This window comes from Protopterus annectens, chromosome 1.part2, assembly GCF_019279795.1.
Source record: "Protopterus annectens isolate FY-2018-M chromosome 1.part2, PAN1.0, whole genome shotgun sequence".
Taxonomy (NCBI): Eukaryota; Metazoa; Chordata; order Ceratodontiformes; family Protopteridae; genus Protopterus; species Protopterus annectens.
This window is the reverse complement of record NC_056727.1, coordinates 776,224,498-776,252,097: the sequence shown is the minus strand read 5'-3', so window position 1 is coordinate 776,252,097 and position 27,600 is coordinate 776,224,498.

The window sequence follows — 27,600 nt, the reverse complement described above, 5'->3', positions numbered from 1 at the left end:
CTTATTGATTCTCTGTACAACCTCTTTATGTTTTAGTAGGTTATTGTTAAAGGACCAATTCGCAGGGGGGGAGGGATCGGATGCGAAGACCATCATAAGGGAGATTTTTGCATGGTCAGATAATAGCCTAGGTTCACACCTCAGTGTGATCTTGAAATTAGAGAAGGATTTAGAGATTAAGAAAAAATCTAAACGTGACCATGATTTGTGGCATTGAGAGTAGAAGGTGTACATACTGCTTTTTGATGGATCCGTACCAAAGACAATTGTATCCATGAGATTATAGTCCGACATTAGTTCTTCCAGAGCAGTAGAAGCTTGGGAGTTATATGAGGAGGAATTGCTGGTACGGTCTAAACTGGGATTTATGACTGCATTCCAGTCTCCTCCTATAATAAAGAGGTGATTTGAGAATGCGCTAAGGATATTATAGATTTCCATGAAGAAGATGTGTTGTTGAGTGCAGGGACCATATACGTTCAGGAATAAAACGGGTTTGACGGAATTCGGCACTATGGATGTAAAATAACACCACCTACCAAATTTATCAGACTTGCCTTCTATGATAGTGCCCTGGAATTGTTTCTTGATTAAGATTGCGACTCCCTTAGAGTTTGAACTATCACCCCCCGCTATTATAGTCCTAATCCATTTTTTGTTAGAAGTTTTTTCCCAGCGTTCTTTGGGTAGATGCGTCTCCTGTAAGAAACAGATAGTAGCCTGAGATTTAAAAAAAAGATGTAGTATTAAATTTTTTTTCTCAGCGTTCTGAAGGCCTTTAACATTCCAGCAGTCTACTTGCCAGCTACTGAATTCCTTAATTTAGTTGGTATTATTGAAAGGTGATATGAATGGGAGGTTATTGTTATACCTACACATAGGAGGGTTTGTTTAGAGAGAGTTATTTTTGGGTATACCAGAAGGAAGAGAGCTTGATATTTCTTTAACACTGTTTCTACTAAGAAGTTATCATTACAGCTTCTTCAAACTAACCCCAGTGCCTATCCACCCATACTCCTTATATGAAGAAGTATATAAACACACAAACACAAACCTAACCTTTACTATACATATGTACAAAATATAACTTTTCCAAAACATAACCTACCTAGATTACTTACAACACCACCCACTGAGCTTCCAAGGCTGTACATTATGTAATATGCAGTTTGTATATCTTGCGGCATGGTCTGTGGAAGGGTAGGGTAGTGTAAAGGGAAAAATATGACAACATGCCTTTTACAGGGAAGTACACCGTTTAACAAATATTCTGAGTACCTGAAGAACTATAAGTATTTAAACAAAAAAGTTTTGATGATGATAGAGGTGAGTTAATGACTCACATCTTGCTACAAACGCCTTTTGGCTCAACAGTAGTAGAGTTTAGCACACTCAAGTGATGCAAACCAAAAAACATTTGTCTGAACCATATGTTTGTGCCTATTACTCTTACACCACCAGCTTGTTATGATAGTATTATATCATCCCCCATAAATATAGAGAGAGGGAAGAAGGAGGATCGATTAATTCAACTAAGTATAATAGTTAGCTCAATAAACGATCAACTATTCTACTATCAGGGTACGTGGCCTGAGGATCTAGTTGGTTAGATTAGGTAGAGTCACTTGTCTCAGCCACAGAACCTTACACACTTAGAAAACATAATTTTACACTCCTTGGATTTAACACCTTAACATAGATCCCGATCTGAGGTCCGTTTGCAACCCTAGACTATACTGTGTGCCTTATGTTATAATCTAGTGGGTTACCTGCAAATAGAGCTGTTATTATTAGCCCCACAACCATACTAAAGAAGAAAACAGTAGCAGAGGTCAAGAAGCGACTAAAGATATGTCTAATGGTGCTGGAGGGCAATAGAAATGAGGCTTGAACAGTGATGCTTGTGCATAGTAAACAAGTGTTGCTCCCTCAGGGAAGGCATCCCTGGTGTGGGGAATAACCCCTACAATAGGCAGACTATGCATACAGCAGTCCCATGCATATTTAGATTACTAAAAACAGTGGTATTATTGCTGGCACTGAATTAAGAAACCAGTTCCTGATAAACATGTTAGCTGTTATGTCATGTGTGATGTAAAAACTGTATTGACATTCATTTACTATAGTGTAAATTCATTGACATCCTATACTCCCACCTAGCAATGCTTCACTTTTTTAACAGTATAAACATGACGTTGTATTATACGCATTCTGACCAGCAGTGTTATTGGTAGACTTAGCACTGGTAAATAACCAGAGAGTTGCAACTTGTCAGGGAGAAAAAGGTTCAAAGTTTGTGCTAGGCAGGATTGCAAGGATGAAAATTTATCAGAAGCTCCGTACTTCATGTGAGAAGCAACAGGCAACTGGCGACTGCATCGGGAGGCTGGTTCATCCATGCGAGTGAGCTTTAGGAAGTATGGCTGTAGATGCTTGACAGGGCTTTGCTAGACTTCGAGAAGTAGACAACATTTCCAAGGATACTTAAGGATTGAAGATCAACAGAAACCCACAGCGCCTGACATTACGCCTTGCTAGCTATTAACTGATTCAAACTGGTAGTTGAAGACTCAGTTATTTGAGAGGTTGTCAGTGTGTTTTGTACAGGAGAACATTCAGCCATGTTGGACTGGGAGTTGAATATCTCCTTAGGCGACGCAGGCTGTGAGCTAATCCTAGTGTCGCTTGGATGTTGCAGGTGTATCCAGGTGTTACAGTCAAGTGGGACCCATATGGAAACGTCTGACTGGAAGAACTGTGCCTAGCTCCACGTGTTAAACGCTAGCATTTAAGAAGTCCATTAAAGATTTTTCACAGGTATGTAAAGGAATATTTATTCAGTCGGATTGATATTTGTAGATTAATCGGGTTTTTGAATGAGTCCATAAAAGCAAAGTTCTGATCCGTTATCTAGCTAGGATAAAGAGTCGCTAGCGATATTGTTGATTCAGGAAGTGGGATCTTTGTTGAAAGCCTTAATAAAGGCTGTTTTTGCTTCGATGTGATTATTGACTGAGTATCTCACTTCATTGTTATGAAATATTAAGTTGTTAGCGTATGTTTCTTTTGATTAAATCCGGAGCCAGTTTTTGTCTGTTTTCCTTAATAGTTGCTGGTAAGTCTTGCGAGAATGTAATTTTGTGTTTGTTCCAAATTAAGGATTTATGTTTTTTTGCTGCATTTAATATTTTTTGTGTTACTTGGAAATTGAGTAGTTTGACATACACTTGACGGGGTCTGTGGTGTCTTGCCTTCTCAGTGCTCTGTGGGCTCTTTCGATGGTGATTTCAGGTGTCTCACCATCTTTTTGTAGTAGAGACTCAAAGATTTGCTTTGCAGTAGTGATTAAGCTTTGGTTGTCGTAGCTCTCAGGAATACCTCTAATTAGGATATTGTTTCTCCGACTTCTTGCCTCTAGATCTGTTATTTTCATTTGAAGTTCTGTTATAACTGTAGACTTAGCAGAAAGATCATCAGTAAGAGTTTGGATTTGAAACTCATTTGACTGTATTTTTTGTTCAAGAGTGCCCACTCTTTCAGCAATCTGAGTGACAGATTTTCCAATGGTTGAGAGCTGTTGCGAAAAATTCTGGATGGCTGCATGTATGGGTTGTAGGGCCTGTTTTAATTCAACCATGTGGAAGCCAGTATCCTCAGTGGTGTTAGTAGTGATTTTGTTAAGATCCAGTTGTTGTTTATTGGTTTTTTGCCTTTTTGAGAGGTTCTCTTTTTCTGGTGAGAAGATTATCGAAGACTTAGCTTTTGTTGTCTGTGTCTCCATTGATATAGAATCACTTGAAGGTTTTTGCTGTCTGGCCATGTGGTCTTCAGAGTGCTGCAGCAGATTGAGGCCTTCTAGATCACAGTAAGTACAAGATTTAGAGAGCTGATACAGAATATAGAGATGATTTTAGCTTCTTTCAAAAGCTGTATGTACTGGATGGTTTATCTTTATGATACTAGAGTCAATTCCTTTGTTCCGTAGAGCGTCCCGAAGCTCCGAGAGATATAAAAAAGTAAGATATGAGTAACTGAGGTAGGGAGCTCAGTGTAGATGCAGTTCACCAGGCGGCCACCATCTTGGAATCTAGAAGCCAGCCGTGGAGAATCTGTTCTATTCCATGGAACAACATTTGCATTAGAAGAAGTTATAAGAACATCCAAACATTGCTTTAAATCATCCATGCTCTTAATAAGTGCTGTTAGTTCCATAGAGGTCATTGAAATGAGAGTCCCAGCTCCTGAACCATTAAAAGTATCCATTTGCGACATGGTGGAAGGCAAAAACAAACAGCAACCAAGTAACCAAGTCCAACAGAGAAAAGTAATACTGCAAAAAGAAGAAACGCTGTTTCAAAGCCACAGAATGATATTTTAATAAACCAAATGTAAATGCTTTTGTTTCCAATTCTACAGGAACATCATCAGACAAATCCCCTATCTCACATCCTTTAAATACCACAAAAAACTAAACATCACTTCCTTGAGAGGGTGGCACCCAAGAGCAAGGCATATTATACAGCATCTTGTGCAACATCTCACTTTCTAAGCTTTTTAGCTTTTTATGGTATTTAAAGGATGTGGGGTAGTGTATTTGCTTGTCTGATGATGTTTTTGTACCATTGGAAATGAAAGTGATTACATTTGGTTTATTAAAATACCGTTTTTGTGGCTTTGGAGCAGCATTTCTTATGTAAATATAAATGTAATTCAGATTAAATAAATTGCTATTTACAGTAAAACATATGCTTATAAGACTTTTTAGATAAAAAACTAATTGCTAAATGAATGAAAACACAGCTCAAACAAACATTCTTGAATCTGACTGGCTGTTAGAGTTTAGTGAAGAGTAACAGGATTAGAGGTCAAACCTACTTCTTGGAAGATTGTTTCTCATGAGTCTGTGAGCTAACTAAAGTCTTTAGAAGCTTGAGCATGTAACACAAGTTGCCAAAATTCCATCAAAAAAGTAAGTAGGTGGGAATTTTCTAGTGAAGTGAAACTTTTAAACATAACTAAATGATGAATATTTAAAAATAAAGGCTCCAAATTCCCAACCATGCACATCTATAAGATACATTAGCTAAAAGGAGCACATTGCAGACATTCATTTAAGTAGTAAATGCATGTATAATAATAAAATGTCACCACTTTCTTTTTAATTACTTAAAAGTAAAACAGTAAGCATTTCTCTCTCCTGCAGTGATTAAATACTATGACACTAGGACTAAAACAGAAAGGGAAGGCACATACATGAAGAAATAAGTATAGGGTATAAAAGAAATATATATATATATATATATATCTATATATATATATATATATATATATATATATATATATATATATATATATATGAAATGAGTAAGTGATTTTATACCATTTCACTAGAGCTATGACATGTTTATAAAGAGATAAAAGTATAAAATAGTAGTTTGTAGTTTTATAAGATTTTGATTTACTTGAATTTTGAGTAATATATATTATCTATAAAGTTAGCATTGTTGTTTGAAAGATAATAAGAGAGAAAAAAGTTACATTGCCTTTTGTGTATGATTCCACGTTATTTAGACGTGGGAAAACTAAAACTTGCATGAAATGTGAAGTTATGTATAATCATTTGTCTCTGTGTTTCTTTTTTCTTTAATAGTCCACTCAGTTTTGAAGCTTATCTTGCATGATATTTCAAATTATGTTTTAGTTACACTGGATGTTAACACCATTTATACAGTTATACCAAATGTAGAAGGGGTTGAGGCAGTGAGACTCTTTCTGCACAGACATAGTGATTATTCTCATGAAATGATTTTTTTTGATTTGCACACTTTTAGATCTTATTCTTGAGAATAATGCTTTTATGTATAATGATTGTATTTATTTACAGAAGGTTGGTGTGGCTATGGGCACTTCATGTGCCAAAAGCTACACCAACCTTGTCATGGTCAATTGGGAGGATGAGTTTGTGACAGCACCACATGATTTTTCACCACACTTGAAATTTTTCAGGAGGTTTGTGGACGACAATTTTTTTCTGTGGGATGGAACCATCTCCGAAATAGATTATTTTGTAGTTTATCTTGAATCCACAACTAGTTTTTTGAGATTTACTAAGAATGTACTTGATAGTATTGCTTTTTTAGATGTTCACTTGTATAAAAATAAAGGAGGATTAATATAAGCTTGAGTGTACAGAAAACCTTGTGGGAAAAATACATTGCTTCATCATACTAGCATGCATCTGGGATGTGTTTTTAAAAATATAGTTAAAAATTAAGCCTTTAAGGCATCTAGATTGCATACTAGCGATGCTGGTTTACAGGTTGCATTAGGTACGTTAGAGCATGAGTTAAAGGTACATGGCTACTCTGCTAATGGTGTCGACCCAGTGATTAGAGAGGTGAATGAAGCTAGGTCTGGCTTGGCAAAACCCTATTTTTCAAACAAGAATAGTGTGTGTGTTACTAATAAGGTTTCTGATTGGGGTTGGCTTAGACCAGTTATTACTTTCACTAGTGATGTTGAAATAATACGTGATGATATGCGAAGTAATTGGCCTATACTCACTTCAGATAATTCTATTTCTGACATTGTAGGTGCTGTGCCATGTTTCTGTTTTAAAAATGGGCTGTTCCTTAAGAGGCAACTTTGTTATGGTAAAAGAAACACTGGTATACATATGTCGAACAGATTAGGTACTTTTATTTGTAGGAATTTTGTGGCTTGCCCCTATATTTCAGATGTTAAAGTGTATAAACATCCATCTAATGGTTTTGTTTTTACTCCCAAATTCTATGCGGACTGCACTAGTAAGAATCTTATTTCCCTTGCATTTTGTGTAAAATGCACTAGCTTCTGTGTAGGTAAAACCATTAGGACTTTGAAGGAGTGAATATTGGAACATGTTGGTTACATTAGAAATAAAGATATTAGTAGTTCTTTGTTTAGACATGCACTAGCTTTTAATGATCATTGTTTTAGTTTCTTAGTGTTACAGTGTGTTGATGTTAATACGAGGGGATGATTTAAATAATGTTGTTGAGAAGGTTGAAAGTAAGTGGATCACTAAGTTACAGGCACATAGAAGCCCAGGTCTTAATGGCTATGTGCCTTTAAATCCCCTACTTAAGGAACATAAATTGTTTCATTAATTTATTTTGCTATATAAAGTGTATTTGTAGTATTGTATTTTGTCTGTTGAAGTGCCAAGTTACTTGCATGAAAGGGCTAACCTTTTAATAAATCCTGTTTTATCTTAAGCTTTGGTGGTCCTGGATTGCTTCTTTGCTGCTTTATGTTATTTTGCACTGCTGGGACCCTAGATGTCTTGGTATCGTTTTGTCTTTTTGCAGTTTCATAGGTATGTACTAGGCTAGCTGCCCTTGAGGGCCATTTTATTTATTTATTTTATTTATTACACTGATCACCAGGAAAGCCCAACTGGGTAGGAACCAATTTTCAGCAGAGGCCCAGGGTGAAAATTTGCAAATTATTATAAAAACATTTTAAGAACAATACTTTTTCAATCTTAAAAAATAATACAAAAAAATCTACATTTTAAATAATTATACCAAATTAGGCATAATGTAAAAATACTGTTAAGAACAGGTGCAGCTGATATGACAATGATTTAATATTTTGAGAGATTTTAGCCAGTTTATAAAGAAATTAAAGGTAAGTTAGTATAATAGAAACAGGAACTGCAAATATGAGATGAGAGAAAAACAGCATAATGGCATATTTAGAAAGAGAGTCAGGGGGGAGAGAAATTGATTGAAATAAGGAATTGGGTAAAGAAGGGAGAGTAAGGAGGTGTAAGGTATGACTATGTATTTGTTCATATTTAGGGATGTAGTTTATCATGGAGATAAACTGAATATACCAGATTTTGGCTAGGAAGCCTAATCAGTTTTCCTTTTGGTGCTTCAATTTATCTAACTCATTTGGTTAGCCATTGGTCTTACCAAGACCATGGTCAGTAAATATATATTACCCCTAATAAGAATAACTGGGATCATATCATAGATAATTTGAGGGACCCGTGTATGTGATAAAGAATTTAGGAGCTGCTTCTGTCCATTTGTAGTACAAGGAGCAGTCCTGAGGTAAATGTTCTGTTTCCTATACATAGATCCAAATTACACTTGAATATGGACAAGGGATTAGCTTTGTTTTACATGGATGGGTGGTCTATTCCAGAGCAGTGGTATCTTCTATGAGATATACCTGACCCTCCAAACCATTCTGTTGATGTTGCAGAAAAATGTTTAGATCCTTAGACTGAGTATTAGAATGAGTCTTTCTGATGCCATTTGTCTTGCTGATGTGCAGTAAATCCATCAGTACTGGAAAGGAGGATACCTTGTATGCCAGACACAGGTCACCTCTTAGCATAGTCTGTAGGATCCCCAGTATGGTAACAGACAGAAGTCAGTCCATGTAGGACATATTCTTTAAGCCTTGTGTAGTAAGGTTTCAATCTTTTTAATTTCCCCAAATCTTTTGGGTTTCTAATACCATGATGGGAATGGACCCCATTCCTAAGTCAAAGTACTGTTAAAGTTCATGTAATTAGTATTGTTTCACTCTTTGATGTCAGCCAAAAGTGCTCTTCTGAGCACCTGCAATGTGCTCAGTGATGACTCCTTCTGCAACTCTTATGGAGCTACATGTATTGGTAGCATATCTAAATATGACTGTAAATTATTTTTTTTATAAGTCTTATTGCTCCTACTACTGTTGGAACTATCTGGGTATCTTTCTTCTACATTGCTCTCATTTCTGCTTGCAAATCCTGATATTTTATAACTTTGTGTCTTTCTGTACAAGGACAATGTAGTCACTGGGTGTGGTGATTTCAATGATCAATGTTAGTTTTGTCTTCTTTTCTTGGACCACTATATCTGGTTTTCTAGCATCTATCTTTTGAACTGTTGGTAATGGATGATCTCATGTGATATAGACTTCATCATTTTCTATGATGCTTTGTGGGTCATGTTTCCAGTGTTTTTCAGCCACTTCAATACCATAATGTTTGCACAATCCCCAGTGCAACAGTCACCACATTATTATGCCTTTCAGAACAGTCATTCTGCCATTTGTATGTCACACTCAGCAACGAGGTATGCAACTGTTTCCAATTCTGTTTTGCAAAACCTATATTTGTCTGTTTCTCCCACATGTTCAATGGACTTTGCAAACCAGTATGTATGTAGCCCACTATCTTGTGCCGCCAATATTAACCTTTCATCTCCTGGTTTGAATTCGCCTCTCCTTAACCATTCCTACATTCGTTCTTGATCAACATGAGGTTCTTCCAGAAGTTTTCTATACTTGCAACTATATTTATGCATTTTCCACATTTCTTGCCTTCTCATCTGGTCCTTCACCTTATATTCTTTTTTTTGTTTTTTGGCACATTCAGTTGCTGCCTGATTTTTATCTCTTCTGGTTTGATTTCCATTCCTGCTTGACGCCGATATGCTTCTGCTATATTAAGCAGATAAATCATCTTAGATTTAGTCTGCTCATGTTTCAAAACTTCAGTACATTAGGGTCTTGTTAGGTCAGCAGACATGTATGAAGTGCCACAATTGCAGATCTATACATGTAATCAGTTTCAAGGAGGTCCATGCCGCCTTCAGAATGGGGAATATATAATCTTGGTATGCACTGATTTTTATAAATCATTTGGTGAGCATGAAGCATCCTTCTTATTTTCCTATCTAATCTATCCAACACATTTTGGGGCCAGTCAATAACTTCAAAACTGTAAATTAGGACAGGAAGTGCAAATTGGTTTATAGCTTGGATTTTGTTCCTAGATGTCAGTCCTGTTTTCAGTATTAATCTAAGTCTTCTGAAATATTCCGAAACAGAAAAGAAAATCCAAGTTGGTCAGAAGAAGTGTCTGTTGAGGCATGAAAGCACTAACCTAATAAATATGTCTTGGTTTTACATAAGAAATACATCTTGGTTTTACATGACTCAAAGTCATGGAGGTGAAGTAGATTTTCTTTTCTGTTTTGGATTGATTTGTTGTTTTCTACTTATACTGTTTCCACAGTGGCATTATTTGTTTTTTCTCCTCCTTCTTCTGAAATATTCCTTACCAAGTTTTATTCACATTTGTTCATGTTTTATTGTTGATCCTTCATCAATTCCCAAATATTGACACACTCCTTCTTGCTTGAGTTCTTTTATATCACATTCTTATCCCAAACTGATGTTTTCTTGGTGTTGCAGTTTTCCTGCTTTAAAGGTTGCTTTTGCACATTTATCAAGACCAAATGACATTCTTATATCATCTGAAAAAGTTTTGACAACTTGCAGTTTTGCTTTCAGTTCCTCCTCTGATGAGCTATACAGTTTTAAATAATTGATAAAGAGAAGATTAGAAGTCTTTACAATGTGTTGTTTTCTAGGAGCCAAATTATAGCCAAGGCCTAAACTGTTAAGTAGACAGCTTAATGGGTTAAGGGCAAGATAGAGTAGTAGCAGTGACAAAGAGTGACCCTGGAATATCCCTCTTTGAATTTTTATCCCTGGGATAATAATTCATCCTTTATCATGGCTTAATTGCGAAGTGGTCTGCCAATGTTTCATGGTCACTGTAATGTAGTTGATCAGTGTAGGATGTATCTTATACATTTTTAAGCACTCTTTATCCATGAATGTGGGATACTATCAAATGCTTTTTGCAGTCAATCCATGCCATACTTAGATTCTTCCCCATTTTACAGTTCTTCACTCTGACTTTATTTAACAACAAATAATCCTTTGTTCCATATGACTTTCTTTTATTGCCCTTTTTTCTACTGCCATAATTGAGGTTTCTTCCAAATGACTATAAACTCTGTCAGCATCAATTCCCATGTATAGTTTATACATTGTAGGAAGGCAAGTTATTGGTCTATAATTTTTAGGGTAGCTTGCAGGTTCACTCTTAAGTAGGAGCATTGTTGTTCCTGTTGTTATCCAGGTTGGTGTCTGTTAGGGGTGCACATATAAATAGTTCTTACTCATGGCTAAATCTTCATGCAAAGATGTTAATACTTTTAGCCAAAAGTTAGGTATTGCATCTGGGCCTAGGGTTTTCCAATTAAAGGCTTTTCTTAACTTTATTTCAATCTCTTTCACTGTTACGTCATCCCATTTCATATCCTGTACCTTTAAACTTCTTATTCTTTCTTTTACTTCTATCCATTTAGCATGTTTGTTATGTTGCACAGGATCTTCATAGGTATTACTCCAAAATGTATCTATCTCTTCTTTTTTTGGTGGTCTTTCAATTCATTTAACCTTGTTTCCAAATTATCTATAAAACTTTTTTAGGTCATCAATAAATTGCTTATTTTGTAAGTTTCCTTTATATTTATCTTCATATCTTCTATTTTTTTCCGCCTGTACTGACATTTTTAGTTTATTTGGGATAGATGATAGATCCTTGTCTGTTTTAATACTGCACATTGCTTTTATCACATCTATCTTTCTTAGTATTTTTGTTGACCTGTTCCCTCTTCTATCATCTAACAGTGACACTTCTTGTCTTAACTGCTTTATATTTTTCTCTATTTGATATTTCCATGATGGTATTTGATTTCTCCCCTTACTTTTCCTCACTACCCTGTGTTCTTGTGGCAGAACTTTATCAGTTATTAATTTAGCTGCACAGTAATATATTCTGTTTACTTCTGTTATATCACATGGATCTCTATGAGCAGTCCTAATTACTGTGTTCATTTGTTTTATCAGGCTTCTGACTTTTGGGGTTTTATTAACCTTCTGCAGTCTATTTCTTTCATTGGTCTTGATAGATCTGTGTATGTCTATTAAATCAAGCAACTCTTCTCTTAGCTTATTTTCTTCCAAACTGAGGGCACACCCCTTGTTTTCTATTTCCTGTGGGCATTCTCTAGAAGGTTCTATAGCATCTTCCTGTGACACAGTCTCATAAATTTCATCCTGTGTCATCTGCTGCTCTATCATATGGCAACTCACTGGCCTATCACTCCTCAACATTGACTGCATCAGAGTTTCCACAGTTTCCTGTTCCTTCCTTGCCATCTAGCTTCAAGTGAACATTTATACTGATTTCCAGTGGAAAACTCCAAATTATCTTCATATGGCACCTGACCAATTACTTCCCATTTCACTGGTTTCCCCTTAATTTGGATATCCATTGCTATATCCTGTTGTGGTGCTTATTGAATTAGATTTTCTATAGTGAATCCTCCACTTCGCAGGTACTCCATAACCTCAATTGCTATTTCTTTAACTTCTCCATTACTAATCTCCTTTTCTTCTTTTCCTCTTTGTCTTCTTATTTTTTGTATTGTAAAGTTCCCCATGTCCCGATTCCTTTGCCTGTATTTCTCTTCAAATATCTTTGGTGCTGTTCTTTTTATATTGGTTAGTTTTGCTTTCTCCTTAAATAAATAAATATTACACCATATTCAATCTTTTTTCATTCCCATGTCCATATTTCCTCTTCAGATGTTTCCTGATCTTCCTGTTTCTCCTTACTTTGGGGATTCACTCCATCATGTTGTGATATAATCTGTGTTAGACCTTCTACACCGAATTCTTCACTTCACAGGCACTCCATAACTTCAACTTCTATTTTTTTTTTACTTCTAGGAATTTCTGTCTAGTTGAGGGGGTTTTGGTTTTTATTCCAGTGCTCCCAGGCTTTATCCCTGTTTTTCATTTCTGACTTAGTGGTTTTCTGTAGCCATGGGGAGGTTTGTACTTTGGTTCTGGAAAGTCTTATGGGGGCGTAGTAGTTAAGGATGCTCAGGAAGGTAGTATTAAAAAATTCAACTGCGTCATCAAGACTGAGGTACTTTAGAGGATGCCAGTTGCATTCTTTGAGGGATGAGATGAATGTGAGTGGGTTAAAGTTTATTTTTTTACGTATTTGATGGTAGATGACAGGTTAAGGTTGGTATAGGTGGTTTTTGAGTAGGAATGTTGGGGAGTGATCACTGAGGCTATCTGATAAGCAGCCTGCTATATATGACTGAGGGCTCTTACTGACTAGTATCCAATCCAGGGTAGTGTGCTTGCTGGAGTTTTTATTTATCCTGGTTGGTGACTGGACTAGTTGGGTGAAGCCATGAAGGTTTAGATGATGGGTTGGATGGTTGCAAGAACAGGATTGCCAGTCAATATTGAAATCACCTAAAATTATAGTTTCTCGGGGGAGATGGTGGGGAGACCAGCTGAGGAGGTTTTCTAGTGGAGGGATGTTTTGGCCAGTTGGGAAGTAGCATCCAATTATGTTGATAGTTTTATTTTGGTTTATTCTGAGGTTGGTACATATTATTTCTTCATTGCCTATTTGTGGAGCTGATGATTTTAAGATCTGGATATTTAGATGCTGTTTAAATATTATAGCTACACTGCCTCCTTTCTTGTTTAGCTGGTCTACTCTTAGTATGCCGTAACTGGTAGGGAGGATTTGCTCACAGGTAATATAAGTTTTTAGCCAGGTTTCTGTCAGGATGACTATATCTGGGGAGTACAAGTCTATGGTGGCATGGAGTTCATGGGCCTTGTTAGATATACTTCTAATATTTAGGCTTAGTAGAAGGAAGTCACTTGACTTTCTATTGGCTGTGACTTGGTAGAAGTTGTGGTTTCTAGTCTGATTATGAGGAGTGGGGTTGGAGATGGTAGGGCCAGGGTTGAGGTGGATGTCTCCACTTAGGGCTAGTTTTGATATGCATGAGGTTATTAGTTTTCTCAGTTTTTGAATGCGTTTGTTTATTAGGGAAACTTTATGATTGTGCTCTGTGGGTAATAGGTATGGTGGGAGGGTTACTATGTTAAGTTGCAGGGATGCTTTTTGTATGAGTAATATAGTTGATAGAATATGTGGGGGTGCATAGGGATGGTTCTTGAGTTGGTGGGAGGGGAGCTAAGTGAGGGTGAGACATGAGTGGTGGTGTGAGTAGTAGTACAGTGGTAGTGGTTGAGTGGGGGAATGATGGAGTTTTGGTTGGATGTAAGATATGCAAGGAGAGTGCATGCAGTGAGCATAGGTATGGTATGCTTATACATGTTAGCTGAGGAGGAGTGATAGTAGTGGGAAGATGGAGGAGGTAGTGTTGGGTTTAGTGCCGTGGTTGGCTGTTGGGAAGATGGGAGGGGTTTGCGTGTGTAATAAAGGTAGGACCATTGGGGAGGGAGTGAATTGGGAGCAGAGTGGGGAGTGAAGGTGGCAGAGACCCTGTTAGTTGCTCTTATGAGGGGGCTGGAAACAATCAGGTAACAGAGTAAACTGATAAAAGAACATATGATAGTGAATGCGTTTTAATACAATATGTAAATAATATACACCTCCTTGTTGCAGTTTTATTTGATGAGACAGTTTAGATTTAAGGTGGGATTTACTATTACTAGTTTTTGTACAGAATGTTTCAGTGTTTATAATTACCAATGTTTTTTAGTTCCTTTAGTTTTTTAATTGTTGCCTCACAAACTTCCCTTTAACTAATAACTATTATTTAATTGAATAATCTACAACTGAGACATCTGACTGATGTTCTAACCCTATAAAATGTCTGGCTACTTGTTGAAGTTTGTTTTCTTTTTTTTCAAAACAGGTTTATTGTTTTAACATATAAGAGAAATATCATAACAATTTTATACAAGTAATTAAAAATAGGTATTATTATAATATTCAACAAAACAACTAAAGTATTTACAAAGACATCCACTACAATCAGATCAATTAATTAAACTAAAATACCATGCTATTGAAATTAAAATTTTTTAACAAATTTTGTAAATTATCCCATACAATAAAATAAGATGTTTTTCTATTTGTTCTAGTCCTAATTGTGTTTATTTCCATATGGCACACTATATTCATAACATTTTTAAATTCATTAAACGAAGGAGGTGTATCTGAAATCCAATTTCTAGTTATTATTTTCCTAGCCACTGCTAGAATAGACCATAACAAGGGAAGCTTAACCTTTTTAACACTTTGAGGTACAGGTGTGTTGAATAATATAAGAGATTTAGAAATAATGAAATTATCTGTAAAAGAGCCTGCAAAAATTCATTAATTGACTTCCAGTATTCTTTCAATTTTATACAGTCATAAAACATATGAGCCCAGTCAGCATTAATTTCTACATTACATCTCTTACATAGATTATCTTTATTATTTATTTTATTCATCATCAAAGGTGTATAAAAGATCTATGTAAAAATGTCCATGTATAAAGTCTCCAGACAATGGAAGACGTAGTTCTATAAGCAGATTCCAATATATATTGTTTATCTTGTTGATTTGGTGGGTCCCCATTAATAGAAGTGAAATAATTCCAGTATGAATCTACACTGTAAAAAGTTTCTTGTCTGATAACTTTATGTATGTATGAAAGTTTACCTTTATCAGAAACTTTATGTTGTAAATTTAATATCAAGTAATCAATCAGTGTTGGAATCGATTCTTTAACAGTTATAGACATTAAATCTATTTTATTAATGAGATGTTGTCTAAAGGTCTGAACCTCTAACCAGCAAGTTTCTCTTAGATCAAATTCTTGTTTTAAGAAATCTAGATTTTTAACTTTATTATCAGATATCAACTGATACCAGTACTTTAGATCATTATCTATAGCTAAATGAGTTCCTTCAGAAGTAGATGACAAAAGCATACCCTGAGTATACATTATAGGAAATACAATAAAATTCCATTCCCTATACTTAGGTTGCATGAATATAAAGTTACGATAACTAATAATAATATTTAATGGGTAACAAACCATATGTTTAGGTGTAACAGGTGAAGTACAAAATTCCTTTAGTAACCATAACATGGAGTTATTTACAATCATATTTTTATGTGTTAAGGAGATTTTCATGAAGAGTATACTAATTAGCTCCCAATAATCTTTCCATTTTGTGACATATGACTGATCTATTAATAAAGTAATAACTTTTACAATAGAAGAGATAGTATATAAATTAAAGTCTGGAAAAGAAATACCCCCTTGAGACCAGCTATTAGTATGTTTCTTTAATGCAATCCTAGGTCTATTAGGTGCCCATAAGAAATTTAACATTATTGTGTTCAGTTTCTTGATAATTATTTTTGTAGGTGGAAGTATTATTGATTGTATTAAGTATAAAATTTTGGGGAATATTATCATTGTAATAATTGTAAGTCTCTCCTCCATAGTAAAAAACATATTATTCCAGGTATTAAAAAGATTTTGTATATTAAGAAAACAGGTATTATAATTATTATATATAATAGATTTAATATCTTTAGATAGTATTATACCTAAATAAGTTATCTGACCTGAATTGGGTACATATTTAGTAAAATCACTAATGAGAATATTTTTTCGTGTATATATAGGTAGTATTTTATTTTTTTCTTCATTGAATATTAAACCAGAAATACTTTTAAAATTCATCATGTTATCAAATAGAGACTGTATAGAAGAATTAGATCCTGCTGATATAATTAGAACATCATCTGCAAAAAGTTGAATTTTGGATGTTGTATTTTCATCTATTTCAAAACCCTCTATGTCAGTACTGTTTCTGATCAAATTAGCCCAAGGCTCCATTACTAAAGTGAATAATAGTGGAGAAAGTGGACATCCTTGTTTTGTACCTTTAAGAATGGGTATTTTTTGTGAAACATATGTTCCTACCTTAATATAAGCCAACGTTTCTTTGTATAAATGTTCAATTAGATTTACAAATGCATCTGAGAAGTTTGTGCACTTCATTAAGGTAAACAGATAGTCCCAACTTACTGAATCAAATGCTGAACTTATATCAAGACTAATAAGTGTTAAATCTTTCTTTTTCCTGTTTGCAAAATCTATTAATGTTAAAGTTCTTCTTATATTATCAAAAGTATTTCTATTTACAATGAAGCCTGTCTGATCTATATCTATAATGCCGGAATGATTGTCTTCAATCTATCAGCAAAGATATTCATAAACATTTTATAATCAACATTAAGTAATGAGATGGGCCGATATGAAGAACATCTAGTTGGATCTTTATTAGGTTTTAAAATTGGCGAAATAAATGTATATTGCCAAGATGGGGGTTATTAACTCAGTTTGGGCCAAAATAAAAACCTTATGTATTAATGAATATGTATTTTTAGAAAGGATTTTATATATCTCTGGTATAATACCATCATTACCCGGTGCTTTGTTTGATTTAAGCTTATTTATTTGTGTAATAACTTCTGTATATGAAATACTCTTGTCCAATAGTTTAATCTGTTGTTTATTAAGCTTTTTATTCATATTTGTGGTTATAAACTCCTTTATTTTATCTTTAGGTTCCATGTTAATATTATTATGGTTAATTTTGTGAAAGTGATTTCTAAATTCATCTAGTATTTCTGGTATACTAGAAACATTCTTCTTTTCCTTAGAGAAAATATTTCTTTGATATGGTTTTGTTTATTCAACCTTTTGTTTTATTTTTAAGTCTATGTAAGTATTTGGGGCTTATTGAATAAGACAAAACTTGTATTTCTCTAAAGTTATTTTAACTTTATGAGTTAAAATTTCTTTGTATTTCTCATTTAGTTTGTTTATTTCTTCAATAACTTTCTTGTCCATAATATTTTCTTTATTATTATGTTTATAAGAGTCTAATTTACTTTGAATATCTAACAATTCCTTATCCCAAGATTTCCTTTTATTATTATACCATCTGATACTTTGTCCATATAGATATGATTTTAAGGCATCCCAAACATAAACAATGGAGACTTCAGGAGTGTTATTTATGTCTAAAAATGTTTTACTTCTGAAAGTATATATTCTTTATAGTCTTTTAGTTGAGTTAAGTAAGCTGGTATCCTTTTGATCTGAACATTATGAGTATTTTTTATTATGAATTCAAAAACAATTGAATTATGATCAGATATAGGACATGAAATGATTTTGGAATTAATTAAATCTGTTACCATCTGGTTAGAAATAAAGACCCTATCTATTTTTGAATAAGTTTTGTATCTGTTAGAAAAAAAGGTGTATGGTAATGATTTTGAATCTATCTGATTATTAATATCATTCAAATGATAAGAATTAGCAAAATCCTTTAAATGTTTTGCATTAGATGTAATTCTTCTCTTTCCTATAGTGGTAGTATCACTTTCATGTAGTATACAATTAAAGTCACCAGCTAAAATAATATCTCCTATAGAGAATGATATGATCTTATCAAGATGATGTTTCACTGTATTAATACCAATTCCAGGTATCCAATATACATTAATTAAAGTGTAAGTCTTCCCATTAATTTGTATTGTAACCATACACAACATTCCTTTGTCATCCTGATAAGACTTAATGGTTTTAGGAATGGGCATACTTTTATTCCATAAAATAGCCACTCCTCTTTTTTTCTGAGTGTGCCCTGAACTAACTAATACTGTATATTTGTTTGTGGCTAGTTTATCAATATCTTTTTTCAAGAGATGGGTTTCTTGTAGGAAGACTAAGTTGGCCTTATGTAAATTAATGTATCTTATTAGGCTTGCCCTTTTACATGGATTATTCAATCCATTAATGTTTAAAGAAATTCCTTTTAAAGATGTCATTTGGCATTTTAAAACTTAAGAATCTTATGATCAAAATAACAAATAACAAGATAAGTAATGTTACATCCCCTCCTTTAGGTGTACCTTTAAATATAGCTGTATTTATTGAATCTCTTATGGGATTTCGTATAGGATTCAATTTTGTTTGTAGTGACAATGAATGTACAAAATATATTGTGGATGTCAAAACTATATACAAATAACAATGAACAAGTGAAAATAATGTAAGGATTAAACCTTGCATCCAGTCTGGAGTTGTAGACTCCAACTTAGAGTAGTATTTACCACTCAAGTTAACCCCCTACCCTAAGCAGCAGTACGTCAGCTGCCACCTTATCAATTTAATACTAGTTATATTTAACTGAAGTTAACAGTTTTCAATTCAATTATCTAGCAAGACAAGACTACACATTTGGTAAAACAGCATCATATAAACTAAAATAAACCTTTTTTTTTTTTTTTTTTTTTAAAACTGTTCATACTACTATATACATCCATGTAATATAAAACACTTGTATTCAAATAGCATTCAAATAATCTTGATGTTAGAAATCAAGAGGAGAGAAAAATAAGTTCTAACATTCATTTAAATCAAAAACTTTGGCTAATATGATTCAGACATTACATATATTAGGATGCATCTATTTTCTGTCATGTAAATAAAGTTAACAGCTTCCAAAAAAAAACCTTGAATTGCTTGTATATGAGCATTTACTCAAACTCATTATTGCCAATAGAATAAAATATTGTATTCATAGAAATTGTTATAAATCATACTTCATAGTTAAGCAGATTCTCAGAAACATTTATATGCATATCTATATACACACACATACACACACACACACACACACACACACACACACACACACATATATATATATATATATACATACATACACACATACATATATATATATATATATATATATATATATATACACATGCATACACACACACACACATACACACACACACACACACACACACACACACACACACACACACACACACACACACACATACACACACACACACACACACACACACACACACACACACACACACACACACACACACACACACACACACACACACATACACACACATACATATATATATATATATATATGATCTCACTGAGTTGTATCTTTACTGAGCACCATCTTACATTGCTGTCCCTTCAATAAATCTGTCTGCTTTATACAAAATAATGCACAGCAAACACATTTTAGTAACCAGATTTTACAAACATGCTATACTACTGCTTTAAAATATATCACATGATAATTTCTTCCAGTATAGAGTTATAAAATTATTTATGCTTGTCAATCAGATGAATTAAATGAGTTATAGTAATGTATATGTTTGGGACATAGGTTTTAACACATATTATTAATCTGCTATTCCTGTATCTGTGATGTGTCAGTGTGATATCTAGGTCAAAGGTGAGACCAGCTGCTTTCAGCTTCTCTGTGAGAATTCTGAGAGTTGAAGCTTTTGAAGTAGCTCATGGACACTGTGCATGAGACAGCCCACATCCCAGATTGTCTCTCTTAACATTTTGGCGGAAACGTATTAAAACTAGTGACAAACATTCATTTAGCAGTGTAAATGCATCTAAACATGACAAAACCTTCACAATGCATTCTACAGGTTATTACAGACTCTATGTAAGTGAAATCAAGCCCAAAATTATTAATAAGTAACAAAACTCAACATTTTTGTCCCAACTCAACTCCTATGCAAATCTTATTATTTACTGTGTCTATATGATCAAAAGTATTTCTATATATTAATAAAGAAAAGAGAGTAGAAAGTAAAAGGGTGTAAGGCAGAAATTAAAAAAAATGTAAGAGAAAGCTATAAGAAGTATATACAATAGAATATTACTTACTGTTTATATTAATAGAGTTAAAAATAAAACATATTATTTACTATTATTTAGTTCTAATTATTATTAGTTAAAGCATGACAGATTATTTACAAACAAGCATAAGCAGTGTAATCAAGAAAGTATAATTAGGTAGTGTCATTCCTGTATCTGTGATGTGTCAGTGTGATATCTAGGTCAAAGGTGAGACCAGCTGCTTTCAGCTTCTCTGTGAGAATTCTGAGAGTTGAAGCTTTTGAAGTAGCTCATGGACACTGTGCATGAGACAGCCCACATCCCAGATTGTCTCTCTTAACATTTTGGCGGAAACTTATTAAAACTAGTGACAAACATTCATTTAGCAGTGTAAATGCATCTAAACATGACAAAACCTTCACAATGCATTCTACAGGTTATTACAGACTCTATGTAAGTGAAATCAAGCCCAAAATTATTAATAAGTAACAAAACTCAACATTTTTGTCCCAACTCAACTCCTATGCAAATCTTATTATTTACTGTGTCTATATGATCAAAAGCATTTCTATATATTAATAAAGAAAAGAAAAGAGAGTAGAAAGTAAAAGGGTGTAAGGCAGAAATAAAAGAAAATGTAAGAGAAAGCTATAAGAAGAATATACAATAGAATATTACTTACTGTTTATATTAATAGAGTTAAAAATAAAATATATTATTTACTATTATTTAGTTCTAATTATTATTAGTTAAAGCATGACAGATTATTTACAAACAAGCATAAGCAGTGTAATCAAGAAAGTATAATTAGGAATAGCATTTGAAGAACATATAAACTTTTTACAAGGAATAAATATTACTGACCTTATTTTTCCTCTTCAGAAAGAGAAACAAGTTAAATCACAGCTTGCCATTAAATCTCCAGATATTTTGACTAGTTATGAAACAAAACATTTCTTTGCACACAGAGAATAACTTTGATTAAATCTTTTCAAAATATTTGTTGCTTCTTGGAAATGCAGGAACTATATTTAAAAAGATTAATAATAAAATAAAATGATGAGAGAGAAAAAAAACATAGTACAAATCATTTGTTTTTTAGTCTCTTCTTCTTCTCTGAAGTCTTCCACGAAGTTTCAGTTGCCAGTCTCTTTAACGAAGGACTAGCCCATTCCATTTCTTCTATTTTTTCCAAAATCTTATTTTTCTTGATAAACAGTAAAGCAGAGTCTAAGTCATCGAAAATTTTAGGACCATCAGGAAGGAAGATTTTAAGCTTGGCAGGAAACAGAAGGTATGTTTTAAACTTTGCTTTTTTAAGCTCCCTTATTAGTGGCAGAAAAACTTTTCTTTTAGCTAATACCATGGAAGAATAGTCATTGTCAAAACGCACAGTTGTTTCATTAATCTTAACAGGAGCTTTAGCCCAAGCAGATTTAAGAACCATCTCTTTATCAAAATATGATATAAATCTAACTATAACTGATCTAGGATAGTTTTTGTTAGAGTCAGTATTAGCTATAGATCTATGTGCTCTTTCGATACCAAAAGAGAATGCTTCTGGTAAATCTAAAGTTTTAGGAGCCATGTTGTTAAAAAAAAGTAATTTTGTTACCTTTAATATTTTCTGGCAGACCAAAAATCCTAATGTTATTGCGCCTAGATCTATTTTCCAGGTCATCCAGCTTTGTTTGTAAATGTGTATTTTGTTTCAGCAGAAACTCAATGTTGATTTCCTCTTCTTGTATTCTATTTTCCATGTCATTCACAGCTTCTTCTATGCCTGTCATCTGGATCTTCTGTTGTTGCAGGTCCATATGTAACAAGTCTATTTGTTTTGTAGTTTTTTCTATGAAAGTGTCTATTTTAGTATCCATTTTATCCATCTTAGCAGTAAGTTGCTGGACTATAATTATCAGAGACTGAAGTTCTTTCTTGATGCTGGAGTCTTGAGAATTTGTCTTACTGGAACTCATTTCAGACTGATAAACTGACAGGAAAATTTCCAAAGTAATTTCTGACAGGAATATTATTAAGATTTCCTTTCTTTTTTAGATATAGTTCAAGAACTATATAAAACAAACATATTTAGAAAGAAAATTACTTCAAAAATTAATTTTTTAAGTAATTAATTCCTGTCAATGTAATGAAATTGGTGGAGCTGAAGAAATCTGCTGCTATCCTGTGTTCATCCTTGGCCACACCCCTTGAAGTTTGTTTTCTGAGGAAGTCCTGTTTCTTAAGTTTGAGGGATGAAAAGCCTGTTATTTGATACCATTGTGCTTAAAAACCTTTTGTTTGGGATTGGTGACTAAATTTGCCCCATTTTACCACAGCAACTATTTGGAATTTTTACAGCCTTTTTGGAGTTGACAGACATGTTTATTTTGTCTGTGTACTCAGTTTTTGATTTCTAATGTCCTTATGTTTATATTTTACTGTTTCTATCAGAGAGAAGGTCTATGATTGTATTCTAGCCAGCAGCTAAAATCAAATAATAGTTTGTGAATTTAGAGCATAAATGTAATATTTCTGATAAAAATCTGATTTGATTTATACAGTGAGCATCTAAATTAAATATATAATGAGTGGTTTGTCAAGAGGGTGAATTGTAGTGATCACATAATACCATATTCCTTCAACATCTAAATTTGTCTCAATAGTTGTACTACCAAATTGTTTTTTTTTTACAAGCATTGCAACCCCTACACCATTGATATTTTTTACTTGAAACTATTTTGTTCTTTATCCACTTCTTATTTATACTATTCCATTGTGTGACAGTCATATGAGTTTCTTCTAAGAGTATAATGTGGGTTTCAGATTTATAGGATAAATGTATGAACAGTTTCCTGTTATGTATTATATTTGAAATCATTTACCACTCCAATAATCAATTTCAATGTGCAGTGCTATTCTAGAATATGTATATTAATAACAATAATATATAAATATATATATATATATATATATATAATAAATATATATATACACTATTAAAAGATAAGATTTGTGAATTTAAATTAAGTTTAAATAGGAATGTTTAAATAGGTAGCATACATATATGTTATACTTGTATTCTTGAAACATGACCAATGATATTCTGACTATATGAAAAAACAAAGTTCTGTATAACTGTCGGTAAAATGTATGAGCCTAAGTCAAGCATTATATTTCTTCTGAGAATCCTATTGTGCCTAACACCCCAACTACTAAATGGAGAAGAGTAAATATATAACAAAAAGTAAGGCAGAATGATTTTCCATAGATAAGCTTAAACACCCAACCATAGCAAAGATAGCATACAAATACAGACTCTATTAAAAACAGCTAAACTGTGTCAGTTGCAAACAGCAAAAGTTATTAATATCTTAATCTTTTTGATATATGAGCCAAAAGCTGAACTAAATGCAAATTTCGAAAATATTAACAGTAAATGTCTTAGGATTGCTATTTTTGATGAAAGTAAACCATAACTTGAAATGTTAATGGACAAAGTTTAGTTAAACCTAGGAAGAGAAAGTCTTAATAACATTACTGCCATGAGGCCATAAAGTAAGGTACTTGAAAAACATGTTAAATGCATATAACATTATTGTATTACGGGTTTATATTTTATAAACAGCATATTTCACATAACTTACAAAGAATGGATGCCTTGAAACCACTATCAATTAAAGCATCTTAGAAATCTCCTTAAAAGGCTTGAATACATTTTACATACATGCAGTTGCAAATTGAGATCGGTTACTGTCTCCAGAAGTTAATTTTAAGATAATACATTTAGTATAAATTCTACAAAAAGTCCAGAAGAGTTGTTTATGTTTACTTAAGTAGTTAAAATAAGAAAAACAAGTAGCAGTTTTAATCATAATATAGTTATCAAATGTCCAGTAGATATATATTCTGGAAAGGGTCGTTACCAATATTAGTTAATGATGTTGTCATATCCCATGTGGATAAATTTCCAAAAGAGTTAAGCTGTATTTGAATCGTCAAAATAAGATGTATGAAGGCAGTGGTATACTATAGTCTCTGGACAGTTCCAGGACCTATGTTAACATGGATTTTTTCAGGTAAGGTGTCTTGCAGCCTGAATTCTTCACAATTCAGTCATGTTAATCTCATGGTCATTACCATACAACACAGGAGATGATGAGCAGTCTTAATTTCACATAGCTGCAAGAAAAAGTAAAGCAAGGTAATAATTATAAGGTATAATACAGTTCAGCTACTGTATTTAAAGTTAAAGAGTTTCCAAAGCAGTGGTTTAGAATCTTCAACCAAATTAATTTGATATTTGGTTGATCTGAGGGAAAAGGTTAACTTCACTGGAAATAACATGCAAAACTGAATCTTGTTCTGAATCAGACAGGACTGAAAAGAAACACGTTGTTGCCTTTGTATGTTGCAATTCAACAGAATGTCCTGTGAAACTATAATTTTATTGCAGTGCTATCAATAGTCTTTTTGGTTTCTGAATATTCTGAATATTCTCATAATGAGAGTGGCATCCTGATAGTTCAAAAGTTTTACATATACCAATCTTGGCTTTTGAGTAAGTACCTGAGAGCAGATTGCTTTATGACCCCCATTAAATAATGATGTCTTTTGCCTGATTTTGATAGTAAGTAGTTGTAGGAAGATTTGTAAACTTGCTTTGGGTATGACAACATGTGGAATTGATTCAGGGATCTCAGTTAATAATATTAATGCCTACATAAATGGATCAAATAATAGAATACCAGCATGTGACGACAGCATAACTATACGGTAAACCAGCTCTCCTCTAAATTCGAGTATCTAAAGACAATACTTTTTCATTAATTGAAGAGATGGCTTTTGACTGATCCTCAGAGCTAGTTTCAATTTAGTGATGTTGTCCTCATTCGTAATATTTCCTGATTCATTTATGCGGGTGTTAATATTATTCATTTTGTCATTTATAGAATTTAATTGGTTACCGATGAAGTCTGTGGCTGATTGAACTGGACTTAATACAGTTTTTAATTCTTCTATGTTAAAGTTTCTTTCTAATTTTAGTTTAGTAGTGGAGGCTTTTTTCATCTTTAATTGTAGATTTATGGCTTTTTGAAATAAACATTTCCTCTTCTGGAGTGAGAAAGAAAGAATATTTCATTTTTCAAGTCTGTGTATTTATGTCTGGTTGTTCCTGAGCAATATTTCAGAGATATCAGTTCTATTATTGTTCGATTGGGAGATATTGCTGACATATAAATTTTTGTTTAGGAGATAGGCTTGTTTATCTAATGACCACAAGTACGTTATAGCAGAACTTTAGTAGAGATTTCCTTTTCTTATGACAAGTCACAATGTTGACAACTGTAGAAGGTTTTCCAAAAAAATAAGGAGCTTGCTTGTGATCTTAGGTAAAAAAGCATCATACATAAACTTTGCAAGGAGGCGCTACATTAAATATCTGACTCAAAATCTGAGTAAATGCTGCAGTAGTATTAGCACTTCATGAATTAGATGATGCTGAATGTTAGTTTGACAAACTATACAGATAACACAGCTTATCGTCTGGTAGCCATATTGAATCCATGTATGTGATTCCAAATGTAGTTGTGCAGATGCTATATGATGAAAAGCACCAGAGGAAGATAACAGTGACATTCAAATCCCTATGTCACACTCTGAATTATTGTGCAGACATGCCAATGCCAGCAACTTTGGGTGTATAGTACGGCAGTGTACACAGAGATTGCTGGTGGGCTCTGGCTAGAATTACAGGAATGAGAAGAACTCATATAATGGCAAGTACTGTGATGTTTCCAAATGCAGTTATGGCAGACAATCCACCTGTTTCTATATCTCCCTCTTCACAGACCACACATACACACACACATGCACACATATTAGTTTTGTAGTTTAGCATTTTCAGTTGTTTTATACTAAAGCCATGTTTCCTTGGATTTTTAAACTCTTGGTTCTCTCTCTTGCAATATGCCTGAATGAGGGTCTTCATCTCTTTGCTTTCCTTTGTTATCCAGTCATTTTCCTTCATTTTTAATTTTGTCTGAAAACCTTAAAACGATTTTAAAAATGCAAATTTTTCTCTTGCAGTGTTTATTTCATTGCTGCATGCCATTCAACCACTAATGCATTTTTGCTGCATACCCTATAACCCTCAGCATCTCTAAAAGGTATAAGAAAATCTCTCAGAATGCTGGTAACTAAGTATTCGGTGGTCTGAGCTATATTTCACTATGAGAAGTATTGGAGAAAAGCATGGAAAAGTGTGTGCAATGTTCCTTCATGTAGTAGGGTAAGAAGCCATCAAGGTATTTATTTATTTTACCTTTGTTTACTGGGATGGTCCGACTGGGACAGTGCCCATTTTCAGCGGAGGCCCTGGGAGAAAAGCTCCATTCTAAGCTTACATACAAATTATCACAAGTAATAGAAATTGTAAACAAAATTGACAAAAAATGAATGTTAACACATTTAAAATTTAAATTTTTTACTTCAGAGAGGAAAAGAGAAACACATACATTTCAACCTATTAATGCAAAAATCTGGACAAAGCCATAAATAATGGGAGGACAAAGACCCACAAATAGGGACAGATTTTAATTATTTCTCATATAAACTTAAAAAGTTGCTAGAATAACAGAACTAGTGCTAACATGCATTTTTGAAAGGTATGAAGTCTGAAATCAAATGTGAATCATTATTTAGTGACTTCAATCCTCAGTGATTTGCCAGAAAACCACAAAGTTTATGAGGAACAGACTGAATATATGAGACAAAAATCTGGACACTTCAAACATATGCAAGAAACAAGATTTCATTTTAGAAATAAATTCCAGATATACTGCAAACCAAATAATATAATACAATATGTAAGGCATTTGTATTTCATTAGGAATCAAGGGATTCAGTACAATTAATGTTTGTGTGTATGATATTAAGCACAGAGATCAAGAATCTGAATTTGATGATTCACCGACTAGAAAAAATTGTATGTGGAATCAGAAATAGTTAAGTGGCAAATTATGAAGGAAAGCTAGCCTGATGTTGGAAAATGCTATTGATACATGTGAAGCAAGTGAACTAATATGTAGCTAAAAAGAACAACTGGGGAGTTGGGGATTTTTAAAATAAAAGCTACATGTCAGAAATAGGTGGA